Here is a 17,239-nt window from a genome sequence, read left to right on the forward strand (position 1 = left end):
TTTGCCTATTTGAGCTGTTTTTTCACCCCCTTAAAATGCTTCAAAACTCACCAAACTGGACACACACATCAGGACTGGCGAAAATTGCGATCTAAAAAAGAAAACACAGCGCCCCCTAGGAATAAAACACAGACAAAACTGCTCTTGTAACTTCCGGTAGGAATGTCGTAGAGACATGAAACAAAAACCTCTATGTAGGTCTCACTTAGACCTAAATTTCATCCATTTACAAAAATCTACAGAAAGTGGGCTATTACCCCTTCACTTTTTTTCAAACATTATCTCCTCCGAGCGTGTTTGTTGTGTCGGCTTCAAACTCGCACAGGAAAGAGATTGAACCCTTCTGATTAAAAGTTGACGAAAAACTTTTTCTAACTGCTCCGGTTTTGATTTTACGAGCCTTCAAAGAACCGCTCAGCTGATGCTGCTGCCGTCTCGAGATGGCCGCTTAAAAGCAGGAAGCACCAGCGTGACCACACAATGCAGAGAAGGTAGGTAATGTGCGGGTAAAGATATGTTGACTGGGTGAAAGAAGGAGGCGCCAGTTGGACTCCAGGATACAGAGAAGGTAGGTAATGTGCAGGTAAAGATATGTTGTCTGGGTGATGGCAGGAAGCACCAGCGTGTATGGGTGAGAGAAAGAAGCACCAGTGTGACCCCAGGATGCAGGGAAGGTAGGTAATGTGCAGGTAAAGATATGTTGAATGGGTAAAGGCAGGAAACACCAGCCAAAGTCGGTCCCAGCAACTGTGGACCAGCTCTATACTCTGGGCACGGTCCTTGAGGGTGCATGGGAGTTTGCCCAACCAGTCTACTTGTGCTTTGTGGACTTGGAGAAGGCATTGGACCGTGTCCCTCGGAAAGTCCTGTGGGAAGTGCTCATGGAGTATGGGGTATCGGTCCGCTCCCTGTAGGATCAGAGTCAGAGCTTGGTCTGGATTGCCGGCGGTAAGTCGGACCTGTTTCCAGTGAGGGTTGGACTCCGGCTTTGTCACTGAGTCCGTTCATAACTTTTATCGACAGAATTTTTAGGCGCAGTCAGGGCGTTGACAGGATCCGGTTTGGTGGCTGTAGGATTAGGTCTCTGCTATTTGCAGATGATGTGGTCCTGATGGCTTCATCCGACCAGGATCTTCAGCTCTCACTGGATCGGTTCGCAGCCGAGTGTGAAGCGACCGGAATGAGAATCAGCCCCTCCAAGCCCAAGTCCAGGGTTCTTGCCTGGGAAAGGGTGGAGTGCCTACTCTGAGTTCCGGGAGGAGATCTTGAACCATGTGGAGGACTTCAAGTACCTCAGAGTCTTGTTCACGAGTGATGGAAAAATGGCTAGTGAGATCGACAGGCGGATTGTTGCGGTGTCTTCGGTAATGTATCGATCCATCGTGTTCAGTTCAGTTCGCTTCAGAATAGTTTTATTGCCATTGTTTGAGAACAGGTTCACAAACTAAGAATTGTTCTTAATACAATCCGGCAAGAAGGTGAAGAAGGATCTGAGCCGGAAGGCAAAGCTCTCAATTTACCGGGTCGATCTACATTCCCATCCCCACCTATGGTCATGAGCTTTGGGTCATGACCGAAAGGACAAGCGGCCAAAACGAGTTTTCCTCCGCCGGGTAGTGGGTCTGTCAATCCACATCTGAGGTGGTTCGGGCATCTGGTCAGGATGCACCCTTAGGAGGGTTCCGGTAGGAGCCCAGGGGCGAGACCCAGGACACGTTGGGAAGACTATGTCTCCCAGCTGGCCTGGGAACGCCTCGGGATCCCCCGGGAGGAGATGGACCAAGTGGCTGGGGAGAGGGAAGTCTGGGCTTTTCTGCTTAGGCTGCTGCCCCCGCGACCCGACCTCAGATACGTGGTAGTAAATGGACGGATGGATGGAATGTCTGTAGTTTACAATTGGAGTTGAGGCACATCAAGTAATCCAATGTGATGAATCACTCATTGGATCAGACCGTCAGGTACGCTAGCAGAGTCCTGGTTGGGAGTCAAACCCGAAGTCACGAGGCGGTGAGGCGGGAGTGCTCACCGCATTTTCCTCCGTGCTGATTTTCAACACGACCTCCTGGAATAATTCTGGGTGAAGTATGTGGTTCATTTAAACCAGAGGTACAGAATAAACAGCAAACACATTTAAATAATTAATACTCCGCATTTACAGTAAAACTGCATATTCTCTTCCCTATTAAAGATTTTTATCACAATATATGTCGAGTAGCGCGTTAAAAAATGCATTTAGGCAAAAAAAATACGTGCAAATGGCGGCAGGTGAGGAGGACAACGATCAACACCACAAGCATGACGAGAAGCGGGAATGGAGCCAAAGCAGAGGAGATGTACACGACTGGAAGGGTGAAACATCAGGAGTGAAGGGACTGGAGGGCTAAAGTAGTCAGGAGGAAGTTCATGTCAGTTAATGTACGTACAGTTGGCTACACCTGTTACCCAAAAATTAGGCACTGCAACAAAAAGAAGATCGTAACTGCCGGATCATGACAAAAATAGTTTTCCATATATTAGCCGCACCTGACTATTAAGTCACATATATATATGTTGTGGAATGAGTTATTTACAAAGACATATTAAGTCATTGTTTTTTTTTACATACCTTCATTGTTTCCAAATGAAGCAAAGTAGTATCTGTTAGTCCACAAAATAACATGTTTTCCCCCCATTTGGTAGAAGACTACACTACTACCAAGTAGTACGACACTACTATTAAGTAGTAGTGTCGTACTACTTAATAGTAGTGTAGTGGATCTAAGTATTCATCAAGTACCACCATCATGACAACATTAAATACAGTAGTGTAGTAGACCTAAGTATTCATTAAGTACCACCATAATGGCAACATTAAATACAGTAGTGTAATAGACCTAATTATTCATTAAGTACCACCATAATGACAACATTAAATACAGTAATGTAGTAGACCTAAGTATTCATTAAGTACCACCATCATGACAACATTAAATACAGTATTGTAGTAGACCTAAGTATTCATTAAGTACCACCATCATGACAACATTAAATACAGTAGTGTAGTAGACCTAAGTATTCATTAAGTACCACCATCATGACAACATTAAATACAGTAGTGTAGTAGACCTAAGTATTCATTAAGTACCACCATCATGACAACATTAAATACAGTAGTGTAGTAGACCTAAGTATTCATTAAGTACAACCATCATGACAACATTAAATACAGTAGTGTAGTAGACCTAAGTATTCATTAAGTACCACCATCATGACAACATTAAATACAGTAGTGTAGTAGACCTAAGTATTCATTAAGTACCACCATCATGACAACATTAAATACAGTAGTGTAGTAGACCTAAGTATTCATTAAGTACCACCATCATGACAACATTAAATACAGTAGTGTAGTAGACCTAAGTATTCATTAAGTACCACCATCATGACAACATTAAAATACAGGAGCATAGTAGACCATGACCGTGACTTCTGAAATACGTTGTGGAATGAGTTATTTACACAGACATATTCTGGAAATGTTTACCTTAATTGTTTCCAAATGAAAAAATGTAATATCTGTTGGTCTACAAAATAACATGTTTTCCCCCATTTGGTAGAAGACTACCGTGTTTTCCAGACTACAAAGCCGCACCCACTCAATTTTACAAAAAAAACACTAGTTTTTCCAAATATTAGCCGCACTAGACTATAAGCTTGAGATGAGTTATTTACACAGAAATATTTAGTAAATGTTTATTTACGTACCTTAATTGTTTTCTGTAACACGGCAATAAAACAGCTGATTAAACAAAACAGAAGTAATGGCCATGGTCTACTACACTACTGTATTTAATGTTGTCATGATGGTGGTATTTAATGAATACTTAGGTCTACTACACTACTGTATTTAATGTTGTCATTATGGTGGTACTTAATGAATACTTAGGTCTACTACACTACTGTATTTAATGTTGTCATTATGGTGGTACTTAATGAATACTTAGGTCTACTACACTACTGTATTTTAACGTGTTCATTATGGTGGTACTTAATGAATACTTAGGTCTACTACACTACTGTATTTAATGTTGTCATGATGGTGGTACTTAATGAATACTTAGGTCTACTACACTACTGTATTTAATGTTGTCATGATGGTTGTACTTAATGAATACTTAGGTCTACTACACTACTGTATTTAATGTTGTCATTATGGTGGTACTTAATGAATACTTAGGTCTACTACACTACTGTATTTAATGTTGTCATTATGGTGGTACTTAATGAATACTTAGGTCTACTACACTACTGTATTTAATGTTGTCATTATGGTGGTACTTAATGAATACTTAGGTCTACTACACTACTGTATTGAACGTTTTCATTATGGTGGTACTTAATGAATACTTAGGTCTACTACTTAGGTCAAAGTAGGTGTCCAAGGTCAGTGTAGGTCATTAGTCGGCAAATAAGACCAACAAAAGGTCCGCCTGGGTCACCAGTGATTACTCCCGATGTCTCCCAGGGGCTGGTGCCCTCCATAAACTCCCCCCCCTTGCCGCCATGCTTGTTAAACACACTCACATTAGTGCAGCTCATGTTTCCTCAGAGGCCCGCCGCTGACAAACTGAAGCGTGCATTTATCACTCACCCTCGCCCGTGCACATTTAGCACTCATACACTCTCTGCTGTGTTGCATGCTTGCAGATGACCCGGGACTGGACACACTACTTCCTCTTCACTCACACACACACACATACACACACATCAATACACACCAGAACTATATCTAATTATTACTAGTAGTATTTGTAGTATTTTTATTATTATTATTGTGTGAATGTCGGATATTCACACATATAAGATTATACACCAAAACATCATCTATTTAATAACATTCCAGTGCGACCTACACCCTGAAAATTACAATACATCGTGTACTTTAACATAAAAAGTGTATATTTTTAACAATTTAAGAGAATATGGGCTTGATATTTTTTTTTATCTTAGAATTGACTATAATACCTACAATTTACTATAGATTGTTTAAATGATGCGACTAATATAGGGATTTTAATGGTATTAAACATTATAAAAAGGTATATATATATATATGTAATAATACTTCATTATTCCAAAATTCCAGTGCACTCTATACCCTGAAAATTATAAACTTAAAAAAAAAAAGTTTATAATTTTTTACAATTTAAGAGAGTATGGGCCTAATATTATTTTTTTTCCAGAATTGTACTATAATAACTACAATTTATTATTGATTTTTAAAATGAGTTCACATCAAGTCATGGCTTTTAACGCGTAAAGCAGATCTGACTAGTCGACTTTTAGCATAACGCTTAGTTGCAAGGAAACAAAGCGGGCTAAGAAGTTCCTGAGACCTCCATTAGCATGCATAAGCAGGGGCGGTCCAGGTCACAACTCTGACCTTCCAAAGCAAACGTTTAAAGGTGGACTTACATGCAAAATACCTGCAACCGGTCCTCATCATTCCTCCGACAAAGAAGACAATCGGCGAGATTCCTGAAGTCTGTTTAGAATGCAGACAAGCCAATGAAGAAAATATGCGCTCCCTCAATAACTGCAATCACGGCGCCTGAAAGACAGGAAGTGAAAAACAGATCCGCAAGTAAACATTGCTGAAACACAACAATGGCCGATCATTTCCAGGCAGAGCAGAAAGTGGGATTGTTGTTAAAGTGCATTCAGGAGACAGGAAGAACAACGCTGAAATGTCAAATGCTATATATATATATATGTGTATATATATATATATATATATATATATATATATATATATATATATATATATATATATATATATATGTATATATATATATATTTACATACATACATACATATATATATATACATACATATATATATATTTATGCATCTACGTACATATATACATACATATATATATATACATACATACATATATATACATACATACATATATATACATATACAGTATATGTATATATATATGTACATACTAGGGTTGTACGGTATACCAGTATTAGGGTACTAATGGATTAAAAACGGTACTATAGTCTGTTTGAAAAGTAAAGGCTTGTCATCAGGTGGTGACATTGCTGGTTTTTCGGAGCAAAGGAGCATGTTTGGCAGCGCACACACACAGAGTACTTACAAGCAGACACAATGTGTAGATAGAAAAGGGAGAATGGACGCATTTTGCTGCAAAAAGTCAAGATAAAGGTGAAGTTATAACACTGAAACACCCTCAGGAAGAGCTGCTTGAAGACTAGCAGCTAGCATCCCTCCGCAGTGTTTTGGCTACTTCTAAATCACTAATCTTGGCCTCCATGGCGACAAAGTGAAATTCTTACAATTAATATTATCACCGGAAGACGAGGGATAGCTAAACATCCTTCACTACACGCCGTAGCGTCACCGGCGTCACAATGTAAACAAACCAAGTACAAGAGCGTATCTACTGTGATTACATCAATATTTTTTATTATCACAAATGATTTGTTGATATAATGTTTATAAAGTCAGAACCTATGGACACATGAAGACTTTGAATATGACCAGTGTATGATCCTGTAACTACTTGGTATCGCATCGACACCTAAATGTGTGGTATCATCCAAAACTAATGTCAAGTATCAAAGAAGAGAAGAATAAGTGATTATTATATTTGAACAGAAGTGTAGATAGAACATGTTGAAAAAGAAAACAGTGCAACACCTACCCTTTACATCAGAATTTATTAACCATATTTGTTGGGGTTTATCTGGTATTATATTTTATTGTATGATCCTGTAACTACTTGGATGTCGGATCGACACCTAAATGTGTGGTATCATCCAAAACTAATGTCCATCCATCCATTTTCTACCGCTTATTCCCTTTCGGGGTCGCGGGGGGCGCTGGCGCCTATCTCAGCTACAATCGGGCGGAAGTCAAGTATCAAAGAAGAGAAGAATAAGTGATTATTACATTTGAACAGAAGTGTAGATAGAACATGTTGAAAGAGAAAAAAGCAGATATTAACAGTAACGAAAGAAGTAGATTAAAAATCTATTTTTACAGTTCGTCCCTGATATTATTATTGAATTATTATTCGAATCCGGCACATGCTGATACGGGCTTATGATGTATTACTTTTCCATTTCCGTTCCTGCTCCTTACAGCGCGACACCTTCCCTTTACATCAGTATTTCCTAACCGTATTGTATTTTATTGTATGATCCTGTAACTGCTCGGTATCAGAATAATACCTACATTTGTGGTATCATCCAAAACTAATGTAAAGTATCAAAGAAGAGAAGAATAAGTGATTATTACATTTGAACAGAAGTGTAAATAGAACATGTTTAAACAGAAAACAGTGCGACACCTACCCTTTACATCAGAATTTATTAACCATATTTTTTTTTGGTTTATCTGGTATTATATTTCATTGTATGATCCTGTAACTACTTGGTATCGGATCGATACCTAAATGTGTGGTATCATCCGAAACTAATGTCAAGTATCAAAGAAGAGAAGAATAAGTGATTATTACATTTGAACAGAAGTGTAGATAGAACATGTTTAAACAGAAAACAGTGCAACACCTACCCTTTACATCAGTATTTCCGAACCGTATTGTATTTTATTGTATGATCCTGTAACTGCTCGGTATCAGAACAATACCTACATTTGTGGTATCATCCAAAACTAATGTAAAGTATCAAAGAAGAGAAGAATAAGTGATCATTACATTTGAACAGAAGTGTAGATAGCACATGTTTAAACAGAAAACAGTGCGACACCTACCCTTTACATCAGAATTTATAAACCATATTTTTTTGGGGTTTATCTGGTATTATATTTTATTGTATGATCCTGTAACTACTTGGTATCGGATCGACACCTAAATGTGTGGTTTCATCCGAAACTAATGTCAAGTATCAAAGAAGAGAAGAATAAGTGATTATTACATTTGAACAGAAGTGTAGATAGAACATGTTTAAATAGAAAACAGTGCGACACCTACCCTTTACATCAGTATTTCCGAACCGTATTGTATTTTATTGTATGATCCTGTAACTGCTCGGTATCAGAATAATACCTACATTTGTGGTATCATCCAAAACTAATGTAAAGTATCAAAGAAGAGAAGAATAAGTGATTATTACATTTGAACAGAAGTGTAAATAGAACATGTTTAAACAGAAAACAGTGTGACACCTACCCTTTACATCAGAATTTATTAACCATATTTTTTTTTGGTTTATCTGGTATTATATTTTATTGTATGATCCTGTAACTACTTGGTATCGGATCGACACCTAAATGTGTGGTATCATCCAAAACTAATGTCAAGTATCAAAGAAGAGAAGAATAAGTGATTATTACATTTGAACAGAAGTGTAAATAGAACATGTTTAAACAGAAAACAGTGCGACACCTACCCTTTACATCAGAATTTATTAACCATATTTTTTTTTGGTTTATCTGGTATTATATTTCCTTGTATGATCCTGTAACTACTTGGTATCGGATCGATACCTAAATGTGTGGTATCATCCACAACTAATGTAAAGTATCAAAGAAGAGAAAAATAAGTGATTATTACATTTGAACAGAAGTCTAGATAGAACATGTTTAAACAGAAAACAGTGTGACATTTACCCTTTAAATCAGAATTTATTAACCATATTTTTTGGGGGTTTATCTGGTATTATATTTTATTGTGTGATCCTGTAACTACTTGGTATTGCATCGACACCTAAATGTGTGGTGTCATCCAAAACTAATGTAAAGTATCAAAGAAAAGAAGAATAAGTGATTATTACATTTGAACCGAAGTGTAGATAGAACATGTTTAAACAGAAAACAGTGCGACACCTACCCTTTACATCAGTATTTCCTAACCGTATTGTATTTTATTGTATGATCCTGTAACTGCTCGGTATCAGAACAATACCTACATTTGTGGTATCATCCAAAACTAATGTAAAGTATCAAAGAAGAGAAGAATAAGTGATTATTACATTTGAAAAGAAGTGTAGATAGAACATGTTTAAACAGAAAACAGTGCGACACCTACCCTTTACATCAGAATTTATTAACCATATTTTTTTTTGGTTTATCTGGTATTATATTTTATTGTATGATCCTGTAACTACTTGGTATCGGATCGACACCTAAATGTGTGGTATCATCCGAAACTAATGTCAAGTATCAAAGAAGAGAAGAATAAGTGATTATTACATTTGAACAGAAGTGTAGATAGAACATGTTTAAACAGAAAACAGTGCAACACCTACCCTTTACATCAGTATTTCCGAACCGTATTGTATTTTATTGTATGATCCTGTAACTGCTCGGTATCAGAACAATACCTACATTTGTGGTATCATCCAAAACTAATGTAAAGTATCAAAGAAGAGAAGAATAAGTGATCATTACATTTGAACAGAAGTGTAGATAGCACATGTTTAAACAGAAAACAGTGCGACACCTACCCTTTACATCAGAATTTATAAACCATATTTTTTTGGGGTTTATCTGGTATTATATTTTATTGTATGATCCTGTAACTACTTGGTATCGGATCGACACCTAAATGTGTGGTTTCATCCGAAACTAATGTCAAGTATCAAAGAAGAGAAGAATAAGTGATTATTACATTTGAACAGAAGTGTAGATAGAACATGTTTAAACAGAAAACAGTGCGACACCTACCCTTTGCATCAGTATTTCCGAACCGTATTGTATTTTATTGTATGATCCTGTAACTGCTCGGTATCAGAATAATACCTACATTTGTGGTATCATCCAAAACTAATGTAAAGTATCAAAGAAGAGAAGAATAAGTGATTATTACATTTGAACAGAAGTGTAAATAGAACATGTTTAAACAGAAAACAGTGCAACACCCACCCTTTACATCAGAATTGATTCACCATATTTTTTTGGGGTTTATCTGGTATTATATTTTATTGTATGATCCTGTAACTACTTGGTATCGGATCGACACCTAAATGTGTGGTGTCATCCAAAACTAATGTTAAGTATCAAAGAAGAGAAGAATAAGTGATTATTACATTTGAACAGAAGTGTAGATAGAACATGTTAAAACAGATAATAAGCAGATATTAACAGTAACGAAAGAAGTAGATTAAAAATCAATTTTTACAGTTTGTCCCTGATATTATTATTGAATTATGATTCGAATCCGGCACATGCTGATACGGGCTTATGATGTATTACTTTTCCATTTCCGTTCCCGCTCCTTACAGCGCGACACCTTCCCTTTACATCAGTATTTCCTAACCGTATTGTATTTTATTGTAACTGCTCGGTATCAGAATAATACCTACATTTGTGGTATCATCCAAAACTAATGTAAAGTATCAAAGAAGAGAAGAATAAGTGATTATTACATTTGAACAGAAGTGTAGATAGAACATGTTTAAACAGAAAACAGTGCGACACCTACCCTTTACATCAGAATTTATTAACCATATTTTTGGGGGTTTATCTGGTATTATATTTTATTGTATGATCCTGTAACTACTTGGTATCGGATCGACACCTAAATGTGTGGTATCATCCGAAACTAATGTCAAGTATCAAAGAAGAGAAGAATAAGTGATTATTACATTTGAACAGAAGTGTAAATAGAACATGTTTAAACAGAAAACAGTGCGACACCTACCCTTTACATCAGAATTTATTAACCTTTTTTTTTTTTTGGTTTATCTGGTATTATATTTCATTGTATGATCCTGTAACTACTTGGTATCGGATCGATACCTAAATGTGTGGTATCATCCACAACTAATGTAGAGTATCAAAGAAGGGAAGAATAAGTGATTATTACATTTGAACAGAAGTGTAGATAGAACATGTTTAAACAGAAAACAGTGCGACACCTACCCTTTACATCAGTATTTCTTAAAGATAATAACAGTAAATTAATAATCATTTTTTTACAGTTTGTCCCTCATAATGCGTCAAAAATAATAGGTGTATAAATGACACAATATGTTACTGCAGACTAATTAGGAGTCTTTGTTTGTTTACTTATGTTCAACATTTTATTGAAGGACTAAATGACAATAATAAACATGTTTCATGTACACCAACATTTTTTGTTATAATAAAGACAATAATGACACTTTTTGTGCTAAGCTTTATGTATTCAAGTATAAAAACTCCGATGTATGCATGTGGCAGCCATGAAGAGTTATAGATGATGATGTTGTCTTGGGCAGCGGACAAACATGTAAACAATCCCAGGATGACAACAAAAGAATCAAATTGCTGCTAAAGACAGAGCGGCCAATCTTCTGTTTGCTGCCATGAATGCAGAGATTGCACCAGGTGTTTAGCACATGCAACTTGCCTTCACTCCGTGGCTGGCAGGCACTGACGATCCAATTATGTGACACAAAAGAGGTTTCTCCGGCTTTGAATGTATCGATTCTTTCTTCTGCCATTGAAACATTTCCTATCTTTGGAACACGTTAGCGTTTTTTTTTTATTCCCAACACGCCTTTGACAAAGTGATATTTCTGTACTTTGTTGCTATGGGGGGGGGGGGGAGGAGGTCAGGGAGGAGGTGGAACTCTGGCGCCATCAGCTGGTGAAGCTAAGAACTGCATAAAACTTTTCTGAGTCTAATCTAAAGAGATTCATGAGGACTTCAGAAAAATAATGCAAATTATTATTTTGATTTTTGGGGATTTTTGAACCGCTCGTCTGTGCATCAGTTGGGGAGATTTCTCTGTCTCCACTTTGGATGGTCTCCTGCTGGTCTCCACTATGGACTGGACTCCCACACTATTATGTTAGATCCACTATGGACTGGACTCTCACACTGTTATGTTAGATCCACTATGGACTGGACTCTCACACTATTATGTTAGATCCACTATGGACTGAACTCTCACACTATTATGTTAGATCCACTATGGACTGGACTCTCACACTATTATGTTAGATCCACTATGGACTGGACTCTCACACTATTATGTTAGATCCACTATGGACTGAACTCTCACACTATTATGTTAGATCCACTATGGACTGGACTCTCACACTGTTATGTTAGATCCACTATGGACTGGACTCTCACACTATTATGTTAGATCCACTATGGACTGAACTCTCACACTGTTATGTTAGATCTACTATGGACTGGACTCTCACTATTATGTTAGATCCACTATGGACTGGACTCTCACACTATTATGTTAGATCCACTATGGACTGGACTCTCTCACTATTATGTTAGATCCACTATGGACGGGACTCTCTCACTATTATGTTAGATCCACTATGGACTGGACTCTCACTATTATGTTAGATCCACTATGGACTGGACTCTCACACTATTATGTTAGATCCACTATGGACTGGACTCTCACACTATTATGTTAGATCCACTATGGACTGAACTCTCACACTATTATGTTAGATCCACTATGGACTGGACTCTCACACTGTTATGTTAGATCCACTATGGACTGGACTCTCACACTATTATGTTAGATCCACTATGGACTGAACTCTCACACTGTTATGTTAGATCTACTATGGACTGGACTCTCACTATTATGTTAGATCCACTATGGACTGGACTCTCACACTATTATGTTAGATCCACTATGGACTGGACTCTCTCACTATTATGTTAGATCCACTATGGACGGGACTCTCTCACTATTATGTTAGATCCACTATGGACTGGACTCTCACTATTATGTTAGATCCACTATGGACTGGACTCACACTATTATGTTAGATCCACTATTCACTTTCCAGTTTATTATTAACACACTGTTCGATCACAGGCATCTTGGTTAAGTTTCTCTCCTTTTCTCTAGCAAAACAGTGACTATTCAAAATGGTCTGTAAGGTTAGATTTAACCATCCCGGACGAGCCCCCAAATACCTGTTGCAGGTCCGATAGTAATGTCCTGTTAAACAGGAGGAACTAGAACACAGAAGCTTTTCTGTTGTTTACAGACTGGTCGCTCTCATCACAATTCATTAACAGAAATGACAAAGACACAATTCCCTTCATTTCCAATATCTTTTGTCACGTCTTTTACTTCATCTTCACCTCTATTGTCCATCAAAACACTCAATAAACTATCATTAAACTGTTACTGTATCACTGGAGTTATAACTATCATAACAATACTGTATTTGGGGGGGGGGGTCACACAAATCTATATGGCGGCCCCCGGGGGCCTTGAATTTGACACCCGTGTGATGGATGACAAAATAACAACAGTACAAACACTACGGGGTAAACTCAGTTCAGTGTTAAAATAAAAACACAAAAAAGCATTTTTTTTTTTGCCAGAAAATATGACTTTCAGGTGTTTATATATGTTTATGTTGAAGTATTTGGCAGACGCTTTTATCAAAAAAAAAATACATATAAAACAATCACTGTAAACATGATCATTTAAGGCAGGGGTGTCCAAACTTTTTCCACTGAGGGCCACACACTGAAAAATCAAAGCAACCAAAGGCCATTTTGATATTTTTTTTTTAAACAATACAATATATGTATAAAAATATACATTCAGGCCTCCACTCAGTCCCCATAGGATTTTGGTCAAAAAAATATTTTTAAAAAATGTGTATTATTTTTCAAGTTTTAAACCTCTAGATCAACATTAGGTCATTCTGTCAATATAACAATTTTAAATATTTAACTTGTATGCTCTTTTTGTCGAAGAAAACCCTGTTTTTTATGGGAAAAAAACACACAAAAAAATGCAATATTTTCACCGAATAAAATTTTTAAGTGGAATATTGGGGTTATTTAAGAATTGGAGCCTTAAAGAGGTCAATTAATCATAACATCATTGATTTTATTTTCTTATTTTTGAGGAATGACACTTAAAAACAAATCACATGAAAATGATTGGAATCAAAAAGGGTCCTACTAATTAAAGTGTTTAAAAACATAAATTTCCCTGGGTTTCCCTACTTAGGCTGTTGCCCCCGCGACCCGACCTCGGATAAGCGGAAGAAGATGGATGAAAAACATAAATTATATTTTTATTTTTTTACTGTTTACTTTTAACACAATAATCTCGATATCACCTTCAGATCTATCCGTTAATTATAAGTTGTATTGTTGTTTATATATGGCAAACACAAAACATGCAAAATATCTCAAAGTGGAATATTCAATGTGATTTTTTTGGAGCCTTGAATAGGTCACTAATTTATAATGACATCGATTTTGATTCATTATTATTTTTTAAAGGAAAGAAACAGCCTGCATGGCAGCTTTGTGTTATTAGAGTAAACATTGCAACATTTTATTGTTACATTCCACCTGTTTGCTCTTTCATTACACTTTTTAAGTTTTCTTTTTTTTTTTTTCCAATCAGATTTTCAAACTGGGCCATGGGGCCGTTAAAAAATGACCTACGGGCCGCACTTTGGACACCCCTGATTTAAGGGAAGAATGTAATAGAAAGTATCAATACAAAGGGTCAAGGCAGAATAAACTGCAACAGAAATACAGTCTATAAAATATATAGTTATGTAATGTATTCATACATTGTATATATAACCTGGATCACCACTCCAAGATGGCGGCCCCGCGTCTCGTCAGCGCCAGTACGCAGTAGCAGAACGTGTCTATGTTCATCTCTGGAGGATGTAATACACTCGCCCGACACCAGGGGTCGGTGCTCAGCTGCACAATACTCGCGGCGATGCGTCTGACCATACCGGAAATAGAAATATTCAATATTTGTCTTCCAATCGTCAAACTGCTAGACAAATACAATAATATAGAACAATAAATACTGACCTTAAGTTATTTTAATGAGACGATAAATACTCTTTGCAACGTCTACCTCTCACGGTGACGTCGTGGACCAAAAGGGAAGTGTCACAACAATTATTGTCCACTTTAGAAAATGTTTGTGTAGCCTATTTTTATAGACTTCCGCTCGTGGCGCCTTCAAAATAAGAGCTCAAGGCATATACTGAATAACAGTTTATAGCGGTATATGTCTTGAGCTCTTTTTGTGAAGGCGGTAAGAGCAGACGGAAGTCCATAAAAATAGGTTACGTTCGTCAACTTTATTATGCACCAGGCGAAACTAGTTCTTCATAAATGTCGATTTATGAATGTAAGGCCTAAATATTTTATTAAGGTTACAATTATCAAGCAAATCTTGGAGAAAGATTAAGAATACAAAAACTCTTCAGTTGATATCGTTGTTAAAACATTTAAAGTGATTTAGGGAGCGCTTTTTGTCTTTTTTTTATTTATTTATTTAATCATATATTTTAGTATTATTACTCCATCTGTATTTGCTTTTATTTTCATTCCTTGATGTTTAAAGTGCTTTGACTTAAGTGTGAATGATAAATAAATGTTTATTGTCCAAAAAAAAAATTAATTGTGTAATTATAACTATAATTCAAGATTATAAAATACATTATATTTACATGACATAATGTGTTTTATTTTACAAAAAAAACTTGTGAATTCAGACTGACGTTATTATGAAACAAAAAAAAGTTAGTAGAGATACATAATATTTCAGCATATTTCTGTGCTGCCGCAAAATGTGTCCCCCTAGGTAGCACTTTTTGTCCATTTTTTTTTTATTATTATATATATTTTTGTATTATTACTCCATCTGTATTTGCTTTTGTTTTCTTTCCTTGATGTTGAAAGTGCCTTGACTTTGGTGTGAAGTATAAATATATTAAAACATGTAAATAAAAAAAATGGTGTATTTATAACAATAATACAACATTGTAAAATACATTAAATCTACATGACATCATGTTTTTTTATTCTACAACAAAACTTGTGAATTTGGACTCATGTTATTAATTACAAAAAAAGTTAGTGAGAGATACGTAATATATGGCATATGTCTGTGCAGCCGTAAAATGTGTCCCCTTAGTTAGCACTTTTTGTCTTTTTTTTATTTTATTTGTTTAAATTACTACATATACTTTTTAGTATTATTAGTCCATCTGTATTCGCTTTTATTTTCTTTCCTTTATGTTGAAAGCGCCTTGACTTTGGTGTGAACTAAATGTATGTTTGTTTTTCAATTAAAAAATCTAAATAAAATTTTAAAAACATTTGTGTATTTATATCAATAATACAACATTATAAAATACATTATATTTGCATGACATCGTGTGTTTTAATTTATACTAAAACTTGTGAATTTGGACTCATGTTATTAATTAAAAATATAAATATATATTAAGAGATACATAATATTTCAGCATATTTCTGCGCTACCGTAAAATGTGTCCCCCAAGGTAGCACTTTTTCTCTTTTTCATTATTATAATTTTTTTTAAATTATACATTTTTTAGTAATATCACTCGATCTGTATTTGCTTTTGTTTTTCTTCCTTGATGTTGAAAGTGCCTTGACTTTGGTGTGAATTATAAATGTATGTTTGTCGTTCAATGTAAAAAAAATTAAAATACAATTAAAAATTTTATATTTATAACAATAATACAACATTATAAAATACATTATATTTACAAGACATCATGTGTTTTATTTTACAACAAAACGTGTTGATTTGGACTCGCGTTATTGATTAGAAAAAAAAAAGTTAGTAAGAGATACGTAATTTTTCAGTGCTACCGTAAAATGTGTCCCCCTAGGTAGCACTTTTTGTCTCTTTTGTTTAAATTATTATATATTTTTTAGTATTATTACTCCATCTGTATTTGCTTTTTCCCCCCTTGATGTTGAAAGTGCCTTGACTTTGGTGTGAATTATAAATGTATGTTTGTTGTTCAATAAAAAAAAATTAAAATAATAAAATAATAAAATTGTGTATTTATAACAATAATTCAACATTATAAAATGCATCATGTTTACATGACATCATGTGTTTTATTCTACAACAAAACCTGTGAATTTGAACTCACGTTATCAATTTTAACAATATATAGTACGATATACGTAACATTTTAGTATATTTCGGTGCCACTGTAAAATGTGTCCCCCTAGGTAGCACTTTTTGTCTTTTTTATTTTAATTATTGTATATTTTTTAAGCATCATTACTCCATCTGTATTTGCTTTTGTTTTCTTTCCTTGATGTTGAAAGTGCCTTGAATTTGGTGTGAATTATAAATGTATGTTTGTTGTTCAATCAAAAAAATTAAATAAAATGAAAAAATAAAATGGTGTATTTATAACAATAATACAACATTATAAAATACATTATATGTACATGACATCATGTGTT

General features: G+C 35.5%; 1 long non-coding RNA gene across 1 annotated transcript in view; it reads right to left on the minus strand.

Annotated features, from left to right (window-relative positions):
• The window catches only part of LOC133550508 (uncharacterized), a 51,240-nt gene extending 36,322 nt beyond the window's left edge, over positions 1–14,918 (minus strand). The window contains exons 1-3 of the long non-coding RNA XR_009806283.1: positions 14,807–14,918; positions 14,551–14,714; positions 5,455–5,590 (exon numbers count right to left, since the gene is read on the minus strand). This is a non-coding gene — a long non-coding RNA (uncharacterized LOC133550508). The remainder of the gene's footprint in view (positions 1–5,454; positions 5,591–14,550; positions 14,715–14,806) is intronic.
• Between the last annotated feature and the right edge of the window lie 2,321 nt (positions 14,919–17,239).

Source organism: Nerophis ophidion, linkage group LG04 (assembly GCF_033978795.1).
Source record: "Nerophis ophidion isolate RoL-2023_Sa linkage group LG04, RoL_Noph_v1.0, whole genome shotgun sequence".
Classification (NCBI taxonomy): domain Eukaryota; kingdom Metazoa; phylum Chordata; class Actinopteri; order Syngnathiformes; family Syngnathidae; genus Nerophis; species Nerophis ophidion.